This window comes from Apteryx mantelli, chromosome 2, assembly GCF_036417845.1.
Source record: "Apteryx mantelli isolate bAptMan1 chromosome 2, bAptMan1.hap1, whole genome shotgun sequence".
NCBI classification, from domain to species: Eukaryota; Metazoa; Chordata; class Aves; order Apterygiformes; family Apterygidae; genus Apteryx; species Apteryx mantelli.
Window position 1 is genome coordinate 46,939,971 of NC_089979.1, and position 14,768 is coordinate 46,954,738.

Below are 14,768 nucleotides of genomic sequence, written 5' to 3' on the forward strand. Positions count from 1 at the left end.
TTTGTTATAATGAAGAGAGGTACAAATATAAAGTATAAGACAAAACCAGCCAATTCCAGATCTCAGTGCCTGTCTGTCTGTCTATCTATCTATATATTTCATTCCATTATACATATATGGATTTAAGCAAGAATTTTCCCCAGTTGCTTCCTTGCCCAAGCTAAATCAGAAGATTGGCAATTTAGTCTTGCCCTATGTACTTTTTAGAAGCAGGAAACAATCTTCTGTTCTTAGAGATAGTTGTCTCCACAGTGTCGCAAAGCTGAAGTTGTCTTTTTGTATTCTCCTGGTTTAACTCTTTAGCTAAAATGGAATTTCTTCTCCTCCGATTACCTAAAACAGTCTCAGTTGCCTCCACCCCTCCGTTTGGTAGGCAGAGCAAGGATTACTTTTTCTTCTACCTCAGCTGGAGTCACTAATCCTCCATTGACTTATTTAGTATACAGAGATGCCTTTTGTTTATAGGGTTTGGTTACTTGGTGGTATCTAATAATGTAAGAATGTAGGTATCTTCTGCTTTGTCTTCTCCTTAAAGATTCTTAAATAACCATACTGTCATGTCACTTTTAACATATTTCTTACTGTTTTTGACTGCCTTGCATTATAGGTCTACTGATTCCCCAGCACCTTTGTCTTATCACAATAGGGTGTTTTGTGTCTTAGAAATATGTTTGTGAATATTAATTTTCTCTGCATTTCAGAACTGTTTCCGGTTGTTAAAATTTTATGAAAAAGTATTAAAATTTTATAAACTGTATGTATTTAAAAACAGCAATTTATAATCCCCTTATTAGACATACAGAATTCCCTCTTGAGTGCTCAAACAGTACAACAGACTGAAATTGTGAAGGGAGGCTGTATAATACAACACTGCCTTGTATCAGAGAGCAAAATGTTTTAATCTGAAACATAGCACACTATTGCAATTATTTGATTTATTAGCTGCTTTGTCTTAAACTTTTCTTTCATGATAACAAAAGTAAATGAATTTATGTTTACTTCAATATATTAAACTGCTCTAATTACTGCAAATAAAATAATAATGGTAACTTGCACCTAATAATACTGCAAACATTAGTTGCCAGTCTGATTTTGGTTGATGAAGTAATGTTGTGTATGAGCTCTGGGAAAACAGTATTTGAGAATTTTGTTTTCACAATCCACTTGTTTCATGGGCACACACAAGCCCCCTTAGGCATCAGTAATTTTAGTTTAAATGTTTTCTTTATTGCCACCCTGCTGACTTTTAGTCTCTGATACCCCCAAATGAAATGTCAAAATATAACCAAGTCGCTGTAGTCCAATCTAGTGCCAAATAGTCAAAGTTTATAAATTTTAATCTAAAAATGTGCTTTTAATCTAATATTTGCATTTAAAGTCATTGAACATAGTATTGAAAACACTTTTACATGCTGCCACAGGGAACATAACTACCTGGGGCTTCTGTATAAAATGTTTAGTAGATGACCATTCTTTATAACTCAGGGTCTCACATGCAAGATAAAATAATGTTATAAGTCTGAAATGATTTATCTAATATTAACATTTTTTGAAATTATAAACCACATATTCTGAAAAATTAACTGAAATGGCATATTGAAGTAGGTGAATGATTTTATAAAGGAAATTTAGAGCACATAGTATTATTTGGGGGAAATACACCATCCTTCCAATGCTAAAATAGTTTTGCCACTAAAACATTTTCATTATGAGCAAAAACCAATAAAGCCCTAAATAAACCTGGTCTGTGAAGAAAAAAAGCATTGAGAAAAATAAGGCACACTTTATAGTTTTAGAAAGTTCTCTAGTCACATGCTCTTTGAAGTAACATAATTATACAGGTAAACAATAATTGGGAAATAAGTCGTACAGATTATTATTTAACTGTTAAAAAAACTCAAGAAGATGTTCCATCTTTCAATATGCTTTAGCTAGTAAATCTCCCACTGTTTTTTGAGAGAACGCTCCCATTAAAAGTAACTCATGGACTTGGCTTTTACCAGGTGCTCAGGTCTTTCCAAACATTCTGCCCTGGAAATGTTCACAGATTTTCTGTGTGGAAATCCTCTCTGCATGAAGAAAAAAGGAAACAGAAAGAACTTGAGATTCTTGCCCTTAATTTCTGGATGTCCCACAGAGTGACTGGAGTAGTTGCAGAAATGTCTAGAAATTCCAGATTTTTCACTGTCCAGGATATGCATGTCCTATCATGCAGGGAAAAACTAAGGATGCACAGCCAGTCTGATGTATTTAGGATGTATCTAAGTTTCTGAGCATGAGGAAATGGTCTAATGCTTCCCCAGTGCCTTGGTCTTATCTTTTCTCTCAAACAGGTGGGGGGTTTTTTGAACGTTTTTGTGAATATGATTTTTTTCAGCATTTTGAAATTATATATTATAAGGCAGTCCTTTTGTGATATTTATTGACTACTCACTTACTGCTTCAACTGAGGAGTCTAATACAATAACAACCTGGAACAAAATCAAAACACTTGTGTGGAAATGTCCTATAATGTACCTCTTGGGCCCACAGTTGTTTCATGTCTTGAAAAGGAATCTCAATCCAAAAATTTCAGTAATATTATGCCCTCTTCAAAACTTATGATTAATACATTTAAAATAAAACTTATCCTAATGAGGATTACTTTTTTAATAAATTCCCAGGCAATCTTCAATATATAAACTAAACTGATACTAAAGAAAAAGTGTATTTTCACTTAGTGACCTAAAAACATTTAAAATTTATAAATCTCTGTCATACAATTGTGTAGTAGGTAAGCATTGCCTAGCCTACTCTACTACAGGACTAAACCTTTGAGTAAGTTGACAGTGGTGGAGAGTAAATGAGTCATAAATTTGGAAAGGAAACCCCGGGCTATGTCTATACTGGTGAACAGGACCAAACATGGGGGGTTTTTTTGGCTTGTCCCAACATTAATGAGTTTGCTTGCATAACTTACTGTAGCCCTCGGTAGTTAAATAATTTAACTATTGCATTATTATTTGTAGTTATTTATTATATTAGTAATATTTAGTATATTAGCATTATTATCGTTATTATTATTATTATTATTATTATTATCAGTCATTGACCAAAAAGGTGCTTTCTCATATCTACCTGGTCCTATGACTTTTCTAGGTCTCTACCTGTAGTCAATTAAGTTTTAAAAAGGATTAGTATGCGTTTCATATTCTGATACTTTTAAGATGCCTCACCTTCCCATCCTTCACAGAAAGTGGATGTGAAGCTTCAGGAATCAAAATTTCAAAAATTTGGAGGCAGAGGCAAAGATTAGCAAGTTACTGCGTATTCACCCTGGTTGGAGAATTGTACTCTTGAGAGTTGATGTGTTATTTCAAGTGCTGAGTTAACTAAAAATGTGATTATATATCACACATTTATTTTAGCGATTGTGCTGAGAAGTAGTGAAGCTAGTTAAAATTCTACTACACCTCACAGAGAAGAAATAGCTGTAGTATTACTCAGTCCTCCCACTTTCTTATTAAAGCATTGAGAATCTGTAAATAAGTCGCACAGTCACTTGGTATTGCTAAAGAATATTATTAGTTTCAAATAGACTATTTTTAAAGATAAAATGTCACAATCTCCTGTTTATCCTGCTTTCATATCAACATAAAAAAGGAAGATAGTAGATAATTTAGTGGCATCCGCTGCTTAATTTAGCAAAAAGGCTCAACACTCACACCAAACTGTTATCCTTGTGCAAATAGATATATAAATAAGGAGAGTCATATCCTGTGAACACTTTATTTAAGCAGATGTGACTTACTTTTCAGTGAGAGATCTGCTGTTACCTTTCTGCAAGTATTTTAAATGTGGAATATTTGCACTAATCTACCCTGCTGATTTAGAAGCTGTCTTTCTGCACTATTTTGACATACCTTAAAGTTGGCAATCTTATCAATTTGGACTTAGCACAGTAAAGTACTTTTTACGACAATTATCTTCTGAACAACCTGAACTACAGAGAAAGTATTTAGAACAATACTCTTTCTCCAGCACTTAGCGAGCATCCTAACACCTGGTTACAGAGTCAGCCTGTTTGATTTTCTTCTAAACACATGACTATTACATTTTTGGCCGCATATTTGGCCAAATTCAGGAGAAATGGTTAATACTCCTATTCAGGCTTCTCTGTAGCCCGGGTCTTCCATGTCTCACGTAAATGATTAAAAGAAAGGAAAAAAAAAAACTATTTGTGCGATAGATGGATTAAGGCAGTGCTATGATTTTGGAATGAAAATGACCAAGCCATTTCTTTGTGCTGTTAGGTGCGTACAGTGCACTGAGAACACATGTAACAGGTCCTGCTTTCTTGTGACTTTGGGCAGAGTCTAGGCTTCTCTCCTTCCTCTGTATGAGTTGAAACAGATTTTATACAGAAATTAGGTAAAAAATCTCTCCAGAACATCACTCCTGGGGAACTTCCAGACCAAACCTGATGAGATTTGGTGTTTCTATTACCTGGTGACACTAGTGTTACCAGGGGACAAGGGAGTGTGAGTAACTGAGTTAGCTCCTGCTTATGCTTGCACAACAAAATTACACTCAATTCTCTTTATAGGCATCAAAATAGACATCCTGCATCTTGCACTAAGTGACATTCCCATGGCTATAGAGCATGTGTGGTGAAGAAGACCTCTGTCCAGCTCAGCTAATTCCCCCTCCTCAGGCTCTTCTTTCCTTCATTCTTCCAGTGCTAATGCAGTACTAATTGCTTGAGGGATGATGTTGGCATTGACACAGATATCTTAAAGATTTTGTTTTTCTTGATTCTTTCCTATCAGTACAAAAGATTTAGGATGGCTGAACCAATCTATGTTCAGATGGGAAGAATTATTATCTGCTGACTGCTGGAGGCATGCCATTAGCAAGAGCTCCGTTCTTTAATGACTCAGTGTGATATACTTGTGGTTTCACAAAGCAGTGTACTTGGTCCTGGCAGGTTTCCATTAACGAACCCTAAGTGTCTTTTCCTCCTATCCCTTTCCCTCTTCCTTCCCTCCTCCATATAGACACATACACGCACATTCCCAAGACAATCCCAGCAGTTTGACTGACACTGCTTTAAATTCAACTGGGCCTGAATAGTGTCAACACTTTCAAATGAAACAAACAGGCAGGGAAGTATGCATTAAGAAGTACACTTCCAAACTGTATGAGGTTTTAAACAGATGAGAAAACGGGCAGAAAGTTGAAGCATGAAATTTAATCTCCTTAAGTGGAAGGAAATATTTTGGTTTCATTGTCAGTTCCCCATGTACTTAGCAGAAGAGGAAGATGTCTAAAAATAAACTGCTGTATTAGGGCTACAGAAAATCTGTTATAAAGAATATCTTGCATCAAGCTTGGTCTGGGAAAATAAATATATAAATACATAAAATAGGACCATTAAAGAAGGTGGGAGCAGTCATCAGAAAACCTCTGACATTAATTTTTATGAAGCAGTTAAAATTCTCACAGCAGCTCCAGATTTGCATGTGAACTATGACCAGTCATTCTCTCCGAAAACAATATGAGATAAATTTACAATTTAGCTTGTGTTCTCTATGGCTCAATACAAATGAATCAAACAATATTCAATAAATTTCACGGACTGTTAAGTTTTAGTTCTGGTGATGTGAATCACAGGTGTGATCACATTTAGAGAGATATACTATTGGGCTGATGAAACTCTAAAAGAGAAAGTCAGATCTAAGGAGTCAGGTGTCAGTGGGGTGAAAAATACAGTACTGAGATAAAGAGTGGTGGAAAAATAATAAAAAAAAGATTATCTTATTGCCTTAAAGAAAAACATAAATAGCAGCAGTGAAGCCACCTGTTTAACTCACCTGTAGAGAGACTGCAGTACGTAATCGGCTGGCTCTACTCAGTGAAGAGAAAGGAAGAGAAAAGGAAGGAGTTTTAGGAAGAGAAAGTTCCCTTTAGGAAGATAAAGTTCCTGGAGTACCAGTGCAGAAGGATAGCTCTTATGATTCTTTCAAGCTCAACTAGTTCTGTCATATGAAAACAAAAGTGTTTTATTCTCTAGTCTTGAAACAGTTACTGATTTTGATTTCACAGCAATATTTGTTCTATATTTTGCTCATGACCGGCAGAAGATAAGGCATTTCATGAAGCAAAATGGGCTTATATTTCCACTATATTCAACTCAGTTCTTGTGATGATCCTCCCTTTTGCTTCTATTTACATGAGATTCTGAAATAATGCAGATTCCACAGTAAACTTAGAGTTTCCAGTCAGTTACTGATATTTTCTGTGTGAACTTTATAGTGGTTTCTTTTTTAAAAATAAGCTTTTCTATACGTGTCTGTATAATTTCTTCTTTTGGATTTCCTCATCTTGTCACTCTAGTTTTGTCTTCTAGAAAACGTCTGTTTGGGGAACAGTGTTTGAAACACATATCCTTTTAGATACTGAAAATAAAGTAAAAATCATTATCAAAGGCATCATTTAAAGAACCTTATCACTGACTAACTTCAAAATATTAATTTCAGATGAGGTCTGTAAGACCTGGGTAACCTGGTAATGGGCTAAAAAACTCAGAACAGAGTCCCTCAGATGTTTTTTCAATGCTTTTGATTAATGATAATACATACTTTAGTACCTCTGATTCTAGCTTGAAACAAAGTGAAAAAGTAATAAGATTTTACATTTTTCATGTGCAATTTTGAGATGTTATGAAGAATATTTCTACTCCAAGCTCTAGGTATTCTCTACTATACCTAGCTATAAGATCATTTATACTGTACTGTAAGATTACGGTACTATAAGATTAAGTTTTTGATGAAGGGAAAACAACAGACCTAATTAGCGGCACAAGATCTTTGTAGACCAATGATGAAAGACTATTGGTAGACTTCAAAAGCAAGACTTTCAAAATGAACCAGCCTTTACAAAAACACCATGGCTCACTGAAAACAAAGGTCTTTGTGGAACACCTTAACCAAAATGTAAAATTTTGGGGTTTTTTGTTTGTCTCTGAGGAATGGAACTCCACTTCACCTGGAGGACTAATCTTCCCCATCAGCACAGTAAAAACAAAGTGCAGCAATGGAAAGCCAAAGGAAGAACTGAGTCTAACACACAAGAAGAGTTATTGCAACTGTGACTCAAAATGGTATTTAAATTTCAAGAGGATGTCTAGATCTGATTACACCGACAATGTTGTTGTTAAGAAGCAAATGCAAGCATTTCAGAAAGAGAATGAGTAAAGAAATTTTAGGGAACAAAAGCTGAGAAAGATCTTAAGAACAATGGAAAAAAGGAGGAGGGAGAAAGGCATGAAAAGAAAGTGAAAAGAAAAGAGATGAACTTTGGACTTAAAGATTTATGCCCAAGGTCCAACAAAATCTGTTCCTTTTCATCACCTAGCAGTATGTCTACTGACCACTTTCTATGTATGAAAACAAATTGGTAGCTGTGTCTCTATGCCCATCTTTAGAGAACTCTCTCTGATGTTCTCAGAAGCAAGTCATTTAGCCTGCCTTGAGCAAATGTCTCATTAATAATCTTACTTCTTTGTTTTTGTTGGTTGGTTCATTAAGTTCATGGATGCATAAAGTTGCTGTTGCTGCAGATAATGTGCAAAGCCTTTATAAACCAAGGTCTTTAAAACTATTAAAGCATTTATTAATTCAGGGAAATGCTACACATTTCTAAAATCTTTCTTCAACCAAGGCAGTTGATGAGTCTTTTGTTTTTTCTTCCACAACATATTTATTGACTTTTCAAATTTTATGTTTGAAACAAACTCTCTGCAGTCAAGATTTTTCTTCTGTGGAATGCACCCCTCTTTGCTCTCTCTCGTTTTCCCTCTTTTTATTTGTAGTGTGAGCCCTTGGGGATGGGGACTAGGGTGCTGGGCATGGCTCTGCATTTCCTTGCTTTCTTTGTTTGAACTGTTCTCAGAAACGAAAATAACTGTAAGAATGTAGCCAGAATTTTAAAATGCTTCGTTATTCTTGCATTGAAAAGCTGAATGCTGTCTGCTAATAATAATGCTATAGCTAAATGTTATAGCCTTCTAAACTGTAGGGGCATCCTGGGGAAGTGCTCTCAGTCCTTCCTATTGACTTCACCACACTTTGATTAAATTGTTAGATATTCACTGTTATAGAGTCTGGAATCCATCAGTGAGGCAAATAGCCTAACATCCAGACTAGAATCACTTATGCAGTCTGGCTTAATGACTATTTAAATATTTTTATACAAAGAGGAAATGCAAAGGCAGTAGGGACTGTGAAAGGTCTGCCTCAGAATATCCAAATAGTTAGTAATTAAGACTATCGAAAAGTAAAGTATATGAGTTCGAATTCTGGTCCTGAATCAAGCATAGGCTTTGAACCTGGATTTTTTCATGCGAATTATCTATTTACCAACCTATCCCATAACTAGAACTGAACCACTTCTATCATTTTATTTGCATTGTTCTAGTCTACACAAAATTGAAGTTGTGGGCTTGAATATGCTCAGAGAGAGGATGGAATTTAGCCTGCATCTCTCCCAAGTCTGTGCAACCAACTTATTCTGAAGCATTGGATAAAATTTGTGGCCACCACCTTTTTCTCTGGTTCTTCTTAAAATTTAGCCTTCAAAATATTTCTCTAGAAAAAAGTATTGAAAATTTTCAAACTGAATTCAAAATGCTTTTGGTTCATATACAAACTTCATTTCTGGCTACTCTGGTGTTCAAGAAAAAAAAGAAAAAAAATCCATCCCAGATGTAGAGCTAAGTGCTGCTCAAAGGTAGAGGTATTGAGGACACAGGTGTGCTATTATGAGGCAAAACAGAAAAGAGAAAGATATGAGGAAGACAGAAAGTTTGTAACTGGGGGAAGCTGACCAAATCAAATGGCACTTCATAGTACTGCTAAATTATGAATTTAAAGTGATTGTATACACAGGTATTTGAACATAAGACAATTTTTATGAGCTCACATTCTTAGATAGATATCCTCTGCTCGAATAATTTCAGCTGAACAAAGGACACTTCATTTATTCTGCCGGAAAATGTTAGCATTTCATTGTGTTTCTGGCAGACTGTGGTTGAGTTTTTCCTCAAGAACATGTGAGGGGAACACTAGTAAAAGCCTGTGCCTTCTCACATTGCCAGCAGAGAGAACATATGCACTAGAACAGCCCATTTTATTATTTCCCGGTCAGTGTACATCCAAAAGGGAGGACCACTTGGGCCCTCCTATGTTGCACTGGAACTCACTAAATATACTATGTGGATAGCTGTATCAGAGGTTACTTTTTAAGCTTCAGTCTGGATTTCTCTCTTGGTAATCCCTCCTCCCCTTCCTTTCAAACAGGAATTTTGTTTACAGGTTTCAGAAGTGTCTGAGCTTTTTGAAAATTAAAGTTTCAGACCTACTAAACTTAAATGTAATTTCAGCTCTTAAATCACTAAAGTGTTTTTTAAAAAGCTGCCTTTTTCCTCCATGAGTTTGTGAGTTGTGTTTTACCACTGAAAGAAAAAAAAAAGTAATGAGGTTTGGAGTTTAATATAAAAAAAAAATATTCCCTGAAGTAACACCTGAGAACTTGTATGGCAAGACTGGATCTCATTATTTCAGCCATTCTTGCTATTTTGGCTTTTCAATCCTCACGTTCATTTAATGCAGTTGGTGTATGAAACAAAAAGTTGTGTTCTGATTTTCTAATTTACCAGTTCACCAGTGCAGACTTCATAGACTCACTGCCTTCAAAGTAATGGACTGGAATTCAATACATATTGTATCTTCTTTTAAAAGAAATATAAATAGCATGAAAACTGTATTTTTTTTTTTCTGATGCTCAGATTTCAAAAGTCTGCACATTAGGGGAGAAGGCATCAGTCCACAGAAAGTAATACAGCTCCTTGTGTTTCCGAAGAAATATATAGTATGGCAAGACTGTTTCTGAATTTAAAACTAGGTAAAGTGTTTTTAAAAAAAATGGTATTAACAAATGTGAGAGTAGGGATAAATGTCTACAGAGAAGCACCTTGCAAGAATGTATTCTGCATAGTTTGGTTTGGTCAGTTATCTGGAAGGGGTGAATGAACAGCACATTTATTCATTCTGTGTATGTTACATGACCAATAAATTCTGTGGAAAACAATGGGCACAGAAACTCCCCAGACAAGCAGTTCAGTGCATTTGTGAATGAGACAGCAGCTAAATGCTCCTGGTGATGTGGTTTAAAGGATACTAGTAACAGCATTCAGCCAGAAAGCACCCTTCCCATTAAGGCTTGCAAGTTCTTTTGATGTTTGGTGTTGGTTTTATCATCTAAGAGGATGAGCTAAACAGAAAGACAAATCAAGAGAGAGAGGAAATCAAACAGAAGGTCAGAGAAACCTAGAAAGGCATAGAGTTGTGGTAACAAAACTGAGGAAAGGGGGACAGTACCAAGAAGCTAGAAAACACCAGACAACAAAAGCATTTGAATGTCTAGAGAAACCAAAACTGAAGAAAACTGTCATGTTCAGTTCTGCTGAGGTTGCTTCTGGATGGGATTTATTTCAGGAATAAAACACCAAAATGAAGGCATCTACGCGTAGGTATCTGTATGTGCACTGGATGTCTAAGCCCTCATGATATTTAATGGAGATCTAGTTAATAAAATCAATGGAGTCTGGAGAAGTGTTTGTGACATACTAAGGTAGACAAACTGGTCACCCTCATGGCTGGTGAGCTAAAGCACTGGAATTTGAACAGATCACCAGCTTATTACCTAAATTCAGGTGTCTCAATCTGTAGCTGAATCTTGCCCATTGCTTGCTTCATTTGCCAAAACATGGGTGTCTAGTGTTATCTGGGATGCCCTATGTTATCTGGACGATTTGCAAGCCTTTTAGATATGACACTGGTCAGATGGGAGACCTGCATCTTTCTGGACTGTTGGCTGGCGATTGGGTGGGCTACACCAGGGTGAACAAGCTGGCCTGCATACCTGTGTGGGCGACTCAGAGGAGTTGTCTCTGTCTTCTTGTGGGTCTGGGTCCTTACCAGAATTTTTTTCTCCTGAGGGCTGCATGGATAACAGAGGTATATGCCATCACCACTTTGTTCTGGCTCAGGGGAACAAGGAGCGGTTGGGAGTTGACCCCTATCTTGCATCTTTTCTTTTTCTCCCAGTGTTTCTGGAAACTAGATGTCATTTAATTTCTAATAAGGTAATAAGATTATGTTTCTTAGAAATCTATGGAAATCACAAGCACAAGCTATTTTGTTTCTTCATTATTTTTCCAAGGGTTGCAATACTGGGAAATTCATTTTGTCTCTTCCTCTACCTTTACCTGTAAGAAAACATTGGAACTGCGTAAAAGAATCTTCTGTTTTCAGGATGGAATGAAGAATGAAAAAACAATCAGAATAAAAGCATGAATTAGGAAAATTTCCTCTTCTTCTCCAATGACTTGGATGAATATATTTCTGCAGCTGACTCACAAATTGAGAAAGTTAGTTGCTGGTGATTTTTTCAAATGACTGTGCCCTTCTGGGAAAATTTTGGGGTTTGTGAAATAGTAAGGTATATGTACTTAGAATAAATTTAGCTCCTAAAATATTCAAGCTCCCAGCATATGCAGCTAAAACTCCAGGGCACAAACTTTTATCATAAACATGCATACTGGTATCTTTTTGTTCAGAAATATCAGAGAAGATGTCAGTTCCACTGAGATCAGAGATGACAACTTCAGTCATGCCAGATTTTTCCCTCCCACCTTCTCTTCTATCTCTACTTCCACCCTTAAAAAAAAAAAAAAAAAAAAAAAAGCTGTTTCTCAGGCTTAGGTTTCAGTCCTGAATGATAGAGGAAATTACAAACCTGAGAAGGCTCTGATTAACCAACCTGCAGGTGAACACAAGATCATTTCTGACCCACGATGGTACAAAGCAAGAATTCAATTCTTTCTGCACAAGGATCAGAGTTGTAAAAAGGAAAATGCATTGCACTGCTGTGCACCAAAAGCTCTTCAGGAAGAAAGTTGTTAAGTGTATATTTGAGGCTCTTAATCATCTCTGTTTTGGAAGTCCCCCAGGGCTTTGGCAATAATTACAATTTATTGTAAAGTTTTATTCTGCTTTTGTTGTAGGCTGGAGTAAAGTTTTAATTATAAGATAGATGCAAGATCTAGACAGACATTATTAGAATAAATACTTTCAGGGTGATGGTGGGGTGGGAATAAGGGTGTTTCCAAAAGAACAATACCAAATGAAACAAACAAAAACTCATCTTCAGGATGGGAGTGAGGTCTAGTAGATTATGGTATGATTTACTTAATGGAATTTCCATTGCTTGAGTGATTCCAACTCAGATTCAGCAGAATAAGCAATATTATACCATAACACAAAGCTAGCAAGTGGCAGACAATAGCATGTGGACTTTTACATCTCCATCTCCATTTCCTAGGAGTGAGCAGTGAGTAAGAAACTGTGCCATTATTTTCAAAACATCACAGGAACCAAAAGAAAAGGTCCAAATTCTACTTTTCTTACTCCCATGAGAGTTCTTGTGGGATCATCAACAAGAATAAAGCAAGCAGTGTTTAATTTATCTGTTTAGAAGCATAGCCTGACTTTGGAAAATTATTCCATGTATTCAAGTGCCTCCTAATCACAGTAGCACTGGTTTCTTTCAGCAAAATAGGACAATTTAATGTTCCATATTGAAATCTTCACTACGACCTCAGCTCCCACTCTCTTCAGCCTCAAAAATATTTGTTTTAAAACTCTTCAGGAACACACATTTTCTGCTCAATAACATCAGTTTCAATGATGCTTGGAATAACAGAGGGTTAATAATAGTATTGTGGTACTCTACAGTTCACCAGTTTGGCCTTCCATCTCTTGGTTTATCTACCCTAAGACCAAATTATTATCCTGTAATAAAATGAAAAGCCACTATTATTGCTTAATGTAAGTACACTTAAAATTGTTATTAGTGGTGTGCTTGGTAAGGTTAAATCATGAGGTCTTTGATGATAACTTCAAAAATTACATCTCTGATTTAACTAGAATAAATGAGATGGTTGTTTCTCTCTAATTAAAGCCAAAAATGTATCTATAATACTTGGTAATTTTCTGTCACTTAACACTATATTACAGCAGCATTACATTCATTATATTATAATTACAGTTACCTTACATTTACTGTGGGTCCAATCCTCAGAAACCTAAGCTGCCTGAAGAAAAGAAACATATTTGTTTGAAACTAAAAGGGAGCCTACATACAAAACTGAAGGTAAGTTCATGGAACCTGCTAGGATGTTGCTGGCATTGCTGTGCCCAGTTAAGGTGATATTGCCAGCAGCTTTAAACATACTCACTGACTGCACTTCAAGGTCCCTGTTGCAAGGACACTCTTGTAGGTGCCTTCCAAAAAGTGAAGAGATTCCTTTTGGTTGATCCCTGAGTTTTGGGCTGTCAGTGCAGCAGAAAGACCACATTTGTATTTCTTTCTTTTATCTTCTTCAGGATGACATTAGCGAGCGCTAATTGGTCACTGGCAAACAGAAAGTGAACACCAACTGGATTTATTCTTGCAGAGAGTTGAGTAGTGTGGCAGGGACTGTAGGCCAGTCGAGCTTCTCAGCTGAAAGCTTAAGAGAAAGACGGTAACAGCTTATGTTAGAATAAACTGTGAGTGCCAACTTAACTAAATAGGAAATTTTCTAGAAAGGAACTCGCTTTCTTATTTTTGTGCAACACAAATGTGATTTCTTCTTTCTTCTTCTTTCCTGTCTCTCATCTGTATTCATGAACTTTCTATTTTGGCTCAAAATGTTAACATGATCATGCTTTATTGGTACAAATACTCCCTGGAAAATAGATTTAAAGCTCAAAAGCCTGAATAATTATTATAAAAAAATTTTTAATGGGGTATCTGATTGCACAATGCACAGCTCTTGCTGCGTTACTTAGTATCTTAACTCAGTGGAGAGAAACAGTTTCATGCAATTTAACCATCACTGTGTAGATTGTGAATATTCACAATCCACAAAACAAGAGGTTTAGTTTATTAGTTCTTGAAGAAACCTGTGAAAATTTGAAAATACTTGTTCCCCAACACATACAGAAAGAAGATAATTACTATGAATTATTCAGTTCTTGTTTGCAGTAGGAAGCAAAAGCTTATAAAATGTGAGGTGACTGCTTCTGTTTGTAGATCAAGTATAGACAGAAGCCACATGTGACTACAAACTGCTGAATGAGTGAACAATATAATTATACTAAAAGCAAATAATTCAGAAAAGAATTATTCTACTGTCCGAACAAAACAATAGGTCAATTCATCTGAGTAAGATCACAATATTTTGTGAGTAATATGCCTTCAAAACATTCAGAGCACAGCACAGAAGATATTTGTAGTCACACAATTGTATCCCTACTTCTCGTTGTAATTTACCAGACATTTCCTGCTGTTTCACTAAGATCTCTGCCTATGCCACTGAAATCAAAGGAAGCTTTGATTTTAATGGGAACAGGACCAAGGTTTAACCACTCAACGTGTCCTTGAGCCAAAACAAAACTTCCAAGGAGGTTAATGTTGAGAGTATTGTTTTGATTGCATAATGATGCCAACAGACAAGATAGGAAAAATCATGGGGCTGCACTGAAATTGAAAGTGTACGTGTCTATTTTAAACTGCTAATACTTCAGCTAACCTACTGTGCTGAACAGTCACAGAATGAACCTATGTAGTGGCTGAATTACTGTCCATAAAGCGCAAGCAAGCAGTAGAATGTTATTCCATTT